Below are 629 nucleotides of genomic sequence, written 5' to 3'. Positions count from 1 at the left end.
CGTACATGAACGACTTTACATTCGACGTCGACACGGATGTGGTCGACGTGGACGCGCTGACAATGTTTCTTGTCGGCCTCGAGTACCTCAAGAGCCTTTTTCTGAGCTTGCCGAACACCGCGTAGTCATCCCCGGAGCAAACACCCTGAGCCCCGCGCCTGTACAATACCCACAACATCAACCCTTACGTGAGCCCAGCGCTAGGCCTCCATTAATTATGTATTGATAATGTATGCACTAATGTAGCATGCACAAATCGGTGACCATATGACGTCGCAACGAAAACTGTGGTGGTGCTAGCAATACCTAGTCTACGAATAGTTTGAACTCGGAAGATTGAATTCTCGGAGTGAGAAAGCTCTTGAGCAACACGTGAGTCAATGCGCCGCTCAAAATCGCCATGTAAAGAACCGAGATTGTTTGCAATCCTTTCGCGCAACATCACGCGACCAGGTCTCAACGTGAGATCATCGAGAAATATGCCAATTGCAACACAAATGTCGGAAAGTAAGGAACTCGCGCTCATTTTGCTTAAAATAATACTTGTATAGTACAAACGTGGGTCGAGAAGGCTCACTACGCAGCCGTCGGCGGTGCGGAGGTCATAAAGAGGTGCTTGAGGTATTCGA

The sequence above is a fragment of the Saprolegnia diclina genome (genome assembly GCF_000281045.1).
Source record: "Saprolegnia diclina VS20 unplaced genomic scaffold supercont1.24, whole genome shotgun sequence".
NCBI classification, from domain to species: domain Eukaryota; phylum Oomycota; class Saprolegniomycetes; order Saprolegniales; family Saprolegniaceae; genus Saprolegnia; species Saprolegnia diclina.
This window is presented reverse-complemented; position numbering follows the sequence as displayed.